This window comes from Sciurus vulgaris (assembly GCF_902686455.1).
Source record: "Sciurus vulgaris genome assembly, chromosome: 15".
NCBI classification, from domain to species: domain Eukaryota; kingdom Metazoa; phylum Chordata; class Mammalia; order Rodentia; family Sciuridae; genus Sciurus; species Sciurus vulgaris.
The window spans coordinates 7,576,579-7,583,846 of NC_136476.1; the positions used below are offsets into that span (position 1 = coordinate 7,576,579).

Sequence of the window (7,268 nt, forward strand, 5' to 3'; positions counted from 1 at the left end):
CCTAGGAGTAAGATTTCAATGGTTTGGATTAGGGTAGGTAGACTAGATCAGAAATTCCCTATTTTTCTTGTGCAACGTATATTTTGGCAGCCTTACCTCAAACTAGGGGTTTTAAATATGTAAAATAAAACATAAAGAACCAGAAAGGGAAATTATTATTTTAAAATATGATTATAAAAATATTTTAAAGACATGCTTAAATAACAATATTTAACATAGATGATATTTTGAAATATCTGTATAAAACTATAATATGATAGGAAATTATTTGATTTATATCAATGAGATAGTACTGTCCATATTACTGTGGCTGATGCTAGAGTTATGATTGGAGAATATGTAAATTTTACTTAGGATGTATGAAAACAAAGGTGTGAGCTTTTCTCATACATTTCAGATTCCTGCACCATAGTTAAGGACTTCTCGGTAAATGATTTCTATGGACAGGAACTTTCATTTCATCATCCTCATTTATTTGCAAGGTAAATTACCATTGGAAATACTGTAGGAAAAAAGATAGTGTTCTACAGGATATTGATCATATACGTGATCCTGACTGAAGTTTCTTCTGTTTGCATAATTTTTTTCATTTTCTTTTTTTTCCAATGAGCCCTTTGTATGGAACTCAAGTTCAGAGTAATAATGATACCATGGCTATCACTAAAAGGAGGCTGCATTAATATTAAATTTAACTCTGTGGAGATTTTTCAGTTCTTCAAGGAAACCTGACTTTACTTAATAGTTGGCTTCCACCATGGGGGTAACATTTTTAATGTATCCAATGTCATAAATTAGATGTAAGATATGAATAAGCAATAAAACCAGGGCTTTATGATACAGTGCCACTACCACTCTTTGAAAATATTTATTCATTAAATGCTTTTTAGTACCTGTTCATATATGGAAACACTTTACCCTACTCTCTCAGAAATACTAGAGAAAATAACACTTAGGAATAAAAAGTCTGAGGTTTTGGATTTAAATTTTCTTCTCAGTTGTTTGATAATCTTTAACAAGTCACATGATTCATCTGTTTTCCTCACTTATAAAGCTAAAGTTGATATGCTGTACATCCTTTTACCTCTAGCATCATATATTTCTATGAAAAATAAGCAGATTAAATAATCCTCTTCCTACTGTTGATAGAATATGGTACATTCCTCATGGTTGTTGGATGTGGTTAATTATATTGCACATTGAAGAATTTCTGTTAAGCTTGAGAGTATCTCACAGACATTATGTATTGAAGAAGAAAATCTTGGTTTTGATGTTTTTCTTTGAAATATCAAAGTTTCTTCTTTAATATTTGTTTTGAGTAATTTTATCTAGTAATTAATTTTCTTTTTCTACTTTGGTAACCATTGCTTTCAAGGTAATCTTCTAGTAAGTAATACAAGTAGCATTAGGGGAAAGAATCTGAATTTTCCTTTATGAATGAAAAGAAAATGTGAAAATGAAATGATCTGTCTTTAATGTCAAAAATTATATTTTTACTTATGCATCTATCCTTAAGCACAATATGGATTATATATATGAAACCCATAAATCTCTCAAGATCAACCTAATTAGTATCTGCTGTTGTAAGCCTAGTGAAAAATTTGAAGAAATGGATAATGTAAGATGTAAGTTTGCTAATATGGCTAGTGTAATAGCACTTGAACACTGAAAACTAAGTTTGTGTGACAGGTATCCTAAAGAATCATATGGAATTTATCATGAAGACACAATCAAAGTGTTTAAGTGTGGCATAGGTTTTAAGGTTCAACTATAGTTTTGAAAACCCAGTGAACTTAGTTAATGGACAGATCACTTCTTGTTCCAAATCAATAGGCATTACCTCATCAAGTAGATAATCCCAGGACCAATGCCAAGATTAATAGAAAGAGTTACATGGATACTAATAAATCCTTTTCATTTCAGAGGGAATGTGAGACAAGAGGAGAGGTATTACAAAGGGACATAGTTGTGTTTATTACATAATAGAATTTGAAGGGATTAATAAGATAGTTTGACTACATTAATGTCATCTGCAATATAAATATAGGATAGGAGCAAAATGGCATAATTGAGTCAAGGTGGGAAAGTTACATATTAATCTAATTTCTCATTCTACTAAGCTGTCATATTGGGCCAGTGACTCAAAATGTGTGTGGCTCAATTTTTGAATCTGCAAACATAGACATACTGACAGTGACTAACACAGTCCCCATAAGAAGCAATGGAATAATCCCTGTGAAAAGTGTCTTGTAATTGATTAGGCACTAAATTAATGTTAGTTTTCCTCTTTTCAAATAAGCGCTTCTATTTGCTAATCTGTATTGATTTAAACTCAATAGAGTTATCCATAATTTTCAGGTATGGTAACACAGGATACCCTGGAACTTTCTTTTTTCTTTTTTTTTCTTTTTTCTTTTTCTTTTTTGTTAGACAGCATCATTTATCATTTGTTATTTATTACACAGAGAGTTAAAGACCAAGGCCACAGTGCTGTTTAATACCCACCCCCTAAAACACACACCCCAAACCCTGTTATAAAACAATAGGACAAGACAAAATACTACAGCTTAGGCTGAAAGATGAACAAAGAATGGTTCCAACAAAAATAAGACAAACACAAGACACAACATCTCTGCATATTGATATAAAAATTGCCATGTGATATGGGAAATTAACTAAGGCCATGTCAACAAGGACACTGAACCAAGGGCACTGAGAGAGTCAAGATAGCTGCCACTTCCAGTCAGGTCTCCTGGGCTCTGTTGTGGGAACTGGGGATGCTAAGTCTGGAAGTTCAGGCCAGTGGCCACTCTGAAAGTTCAGGCCACTGGTGTGCTTTCAGTTGGGGAAGAGGCCTCCAGGAAAAGAGGAACAGAGGGAGACCCTAAAGCCTCCTGTGCCCAAGATAAGGAGCCAGCCAAGAGATTCCCCCTCTGCAGAAAGAAAACCCTTCACTGGACAGAGTCCACGGTCCTGGTGATTAGCATGCTTGCATTCACAAAGCATAGAACCCCATGGCAACCATGGATAGAAACTGAGAATAAGAATCCATCATAGGAGAGGCGCCTGGGAGAGGCTGCTGAGCAAGGACTCCTCTGGGAGTCTCCGTAGGGATCGAGTCTTGCACCTGGCTGCTGGCACAGTGGTGAAACCCAGCTGTCTGTGAGGGACTCTGGTCCTCGGGGTCCTGCAGTCAGCAGCTCCAGCAACTCTTCAGACAGCTGACTGTTGAGGAGGAATGCAGGCTTAGCCTCTTCCACGACCCTTTGCCTGACCTCGGAGGTCATCTCCAGAGTGTTCATGGGTCAGCTGCGGTAGGGCTACTTGACTTCAGTGACACTGGCGATGGTTGGGGAAGGTGAAGAAGGCCAGGCCCTCGACGGAGCTGGACAGGTCCAAGACCTTCTGAGCAATCTTCTTGAGGACCTGAGCCCTGGACAGGTCGCCCATGTGGGCCCCCAGCAGTTCCGGCTCCCTGAGCCCCACCTGCTGGAGTCACTCCATGCAGCGCTGAGTGGCTGCCAAGTAGGGTGATGGCCTTCTGTCAGGGCGGCCTCTACCAGAAGGTCAGCTCCTGCTCCACCGCGCCCTGTGGGAAGTAGAGGCGGGCATTGACGCGGTTGTCCCTGCTGCGCTCCATCTCCTCCTCCAGGGCCACAAAGACTAGGTACAGGGACGCCATCACCAGCTTAAAGCCCTTTCGAGTCACCTGGCCCTTCTGGAACTTCCTCACGTACTGGGCATTCTCTGCCTGGGTGTGCACCTCCTCGGTGGCACCTACTGCGGAGGGGCAGGTGGCAGCAGTTCCTGGCATCCCTTTATCTATTGGTTTGGATCTTTGGTTTCTTCCTTTCCTCTTTCCCACCTTCTTCGTTTTTTTTTTTTTTTTTTTTTTTTTTTTTTTTTTTTTTTTTCCTGGATTTCACAATGGACTTACCTTATCCTAATCATTTACTCGTCTTCTTTTCTCCTTGATCTTCTCTTTTCTCCCTGGGCTTTTCCCCTCGCTTGCTTTCCTTCCTCTTCGGCTCAGTTTCAACACTCATTTTTAATGTGACCTCACACACCAGCGTGTGCTCAGTTATGCGCTTGTCTCTCTAACCAATCCCAGAACCCTTTGATCTCAGAGCAACCTGACCAACCCTGGCATTTCTTTGAATTCAGTGCCTTTGGCTTTTCTCAATAGCTCTTCCTAACTGCTGCCTGCAATTTTTGTTTCCGAGAGTTCCATTTGTTCAAAGGTGCCGGTTGTATGTGTGCCAAATAGTTGAGGTTTTGTTAAGAGATCAGAAATTTGGACATTTTAAACAGGGAATTTTAACAATGCCCCAGTTCTTAAATGATTCTTAATAATTCAAGACTTAAAGCAAAGTAAATAATACTGTTATAGGAAAATAATAAGCAACAGCAGCAAATATGAAATAGAAGCTTATATTGTTTCTCATCACAATTAATTTTCTTATCTGCACAGAAATTCCATTGCAACTCCATTCCTCAAACTGTTATATAAGTAGTTCGGTAATTTTATAAAATCCATCTGTACTAGTCTCATGTGTTTATTTAAACTGGTATTACAATTAGGATAGAGAAGTATTGATATAAAAAAATTAGAAAATTATAACATGCAAAAACATAGAAAAATATATAATAAGAAGTCCTAAGAAGGAATATTGAACTATTTAGTCACAATTAGTAATTTAATCACTTAGAAAAGTTATAGATTTGCATATCACATTAGTTAATATATTTTATCTGCACACTAGATATAATGTAACTCAACCATTTTCCTTTCTCTCTCTGTTTCTTTCACACATACACATGATTATCCTTAAAGAACAATTATCAGTAGCTGACCTAAAGATTGTATCTGCATAGGGATAAAAATAATCTGATTGGACTCCCTAGACAATTTGATGTGATTATCATTTGCAACTTCATTGTCATCATACTGATTGTAGATGAAAACACCAGTTGGTTGATTCATTATGAATGTGGCTCACAGTCCCCCTGGGTCAGTTTCCTTTATAAATAAAACAGGGAACAGAAGCAAACCGGACTTTTATTATGTGTGGAAAATTTCCCAAATAGTTCATTTAAGAAGGAAGGAAGGAAGGAAGGAAGGAAGGAAGGAAGGAAGGAAGGAAGGAAGGAAGGAAGGAAGGAAGGGAGGGAGGGAGGGAGGGAGGGAGGGAGGGAGGGAGGGAGGGAGGGAGGGAGGGAGGGAGGAAGGAAGGGGAAGGGGTGGGAGGTAAGGAGAAAAGTGAGGGTGGAGAAAGAAAGAAAAGCAAGAAAGAAAGGGTTTTCTTCACTCTTTCATTGGAAGTTATAACTTAAGATACTCTAAAATTTGTATTGGCTTTGTTGCTGGACTCTGCTGCTCCTTGGGGATGAAGATGAAGATGTGTGCTGTTTATGGGTCAATACTTTTGGGATTGTTTGGAGAATCTGATGATTGTCCTTTACAAATCACTATATTGTTGGCATTATCCAGGACCTGAAAATCCACGTGTTACAAGGGAATCCTCCTGAACCTTTTGTTCCCTTTGTAAAACATAACTTCCCCTACAATGGGAATCATTTATTATGTTTTAAACATAACATGGGCTTAAGGGTCCTGGAGAAGAGTGGGCTACCAAATTAAGAAAAATAAGTAAACACTAAAAGGTATTAAAAACAAACTTTACTTTTCATTTTTTTACAATTTTGCCCAAGGGCTAGACCTACTGAATCTATACTAAATGTGCTGAGATGTATCCTGTTCTATGTGTGTGGGTATAAACTTTATTTTACTCTATAGATAGTTCTTGAAATTTTACTATGTGCAAGCTCTTGTTCTAGGCTCCCAAGATACCAAAAACACAAACTCACACATTGAATCGCAGATTTTTAAAAATCAATTGCATATATTAACGGATGCACATTTATCCAACTTTCTTTCAGTGAGTAGTTATAAAATTTGTGATATATGCCCATGAATGGCCTGGTGCTAGGAATATTGAGGTCAATGGGAGGAAAACCCCCTTCTTTCATGAAGTTCATTTCCTCTTGAGAGTGACAGAGATATACAAAAATTAACTGTATAGTTGTAGAAATGTTGGGAGATGAGACGAGGGAGTAACTGAGGGAGAGTGCATTTCAGATGGCAGACTGATTGAAGAATCAGCCAACCATACACAAATTCGAATAAAGAGCATTTCGACTGGAGTTAAAAAGCTCAGTATCAGGACATAGTCTAGCATGTTGAAGTAAGAGCTCCCCAGGCTGTAAGGCTTCATCAGCGTGAATAGTGAGAATATGAGTTAAGAGTGGTCGATTGCAGCCAGGCAATGAAGAGGGGCAAGACTTACAGTACGAAGTTTGGATTTTAAGTGGGAAGAGGAACCTCTATAGAGGTTTTAAGAAGAATTACACAATAAAATACAGTTTCAAAAGTTTTTTCTACTTGAAAACTGACTCTATGTAAACTCTCTCTGTTTTGTTTGCTTTTGTTGTCCTAGAGATTGAACCCAGGGACACTCGACCACAGCTACATCCCCCGTTCTTTTTATTTTTTATTTTGAGGCAAGGTCTGACTAAGTTGTTGAGGCTGGCCCTGAATTTGTGGTTCTCCAGACACAGCCTCTCAAGTCACCTGGGATTACAGGTGTGTGTGCCACCTTGCCTGGTTATACTCCAATTGTTTCGAGACACTGTTTACCAAAAACATTTCTTAATAGAAATGGCTAGGTTAACTCCTATTAAAGATGTAAAAAGCCATAACAGAACTTCCCTCACATCCTAACAACAAGGAAAAGACAGATAATTTAAAAAACTTACCTTTCTCAAATACATCAGAGACTTGAGGTTATAACAATGAAGCAAACTGAATCCTGAGTGACAAGCATGTCTACGGAGAGTTGGGAGAGACAGACCATTTCCTTTTTGGCAGAGCCTGGAAGGAAGAGACATAGAAATGGGCAATAAATGATCAGTTAAAGTATTAATGAAATATAAAAGATTAAGGAGGGCTAGCACATTGGTTTAGAATAACTGAGAGCAACATACACAATGGGAGTTCTTACTCACATAATCTTCTTCATGGGCCTTCACTGAATTGTCCTCAGAAAGACAGGTGTGAGGCAGGAGACCAGGGTGAGCCTCTTCACTAGCACACACTGAGGGACAGTGTAACACAGGTCACAACAGGGATTCCCCAGGCCCTACTTTTATGAGAAATGAAATTCTAAGCCATTGAGAAAGGGACAACAAACCCTCCTGTTCCTAGGGCTACA

General features: G+C 38.5%; 1 pseudogene across 1 annotated transcript; it reads right to left on the reverse strand.

Annotated features, from left to right (window-relative positions):
- Positions 1-2,445: 2,445 nt before the first annotated feature.
- On the reverse strand, positions 2,446-3,872 carry LOC306644793 (heme oxygenase 1-like; annotated as a pseudogene). The gene has a single exon. The product of its transcript is annotated as a heme oxygenase 1-like (transcript).
- Between the last annotated feature and the right edge of the window lie 3,396 nt (positions 3,873-7,268).